Genomic DNA, 545 nt, shown 5'->3' with positions numbered 1-545 from the left:
TATATATATATCCAAACATATAAACATATATGCATATGCATGCAGGTATGTATGCGTGTATGCGCGCTTTTGTGCTGTGCGCGCGTGTGTGTGTGCACGCATGTTCATGTACATGTATAACTGTATATATATATGCATACATGCATGCATGTGTATGTGTATATATATATACATTCATACATTCAGGCACACAATACGTTCCTTTCAAATAAGTAAACACGTTGACACATTTAATTATTAGTATTCGCGGTCTGTAATGAACAGGTGTTGGCTTATACGTTAATACGGAGCGTTTTGGCAGTCGAGGGAAGATGATTATTGGGAAACAAGTGTTGGGCTGAGATATTGTGGTTTACTATATCGGTAGATCAAGTTTTAACTACCAACGGATAAACACGAAGAGGAGCTTACTGACCAGAATCTACCAGAATGGGTGTACAAGGAAACCACATGAGGTACGTGCGTGTGCATATGTGTGTGTGTGTGTGTGTGTGTGTGTGTGTCTGTCTGTGTTTGCATATATACATATATATATATATATATAT

At 37.8% G+C, this 545-nt stretch overlaps 1 protein-coding gene across 7 annotated transcripts in view; it reads left to right on the top strand.

The window, feature by feature from the left end:
• The first annotated feature begins 280 nt into the window (after positions 1–280).
• LOC106871624 (myb-like protein A) overlaps positions 281–545 on the top strand; it is a 169,751-nt gene continuing 169,486 nt past the window's right edge. For all 7 annotated transcript variants that reach the window (XR_008267195.1, XR_008267194.1, XM_052978524.1 and 4 more), the window contains exon 1: positions 281–455. The gene's annotated coding sequence lies outside the window, so the exon portion shown is untranslated. The remainder of the gene's footprint in view (positions 456–545) is intronic.

Source organism: Octopus bimaculoides, chromosome 2, assembly GCF_001194135.2.
Source record: "Octopus bimaculoides isolate UCB-OBI-ISO-001 chromosome 2, ASM119413v2, whole genome shotgun sequence".
Lineage (NCBI taxonomy): Eukaryota > Metazoa > Mollusca > Cephalopoda > Octopoda > Octopodidae > Octopus > Octopus bimaculoides.
Note: the sequence above shows the minus strand (reverse complement) of the source record. Positions and strands in the feature narration are given on the sequence as shown.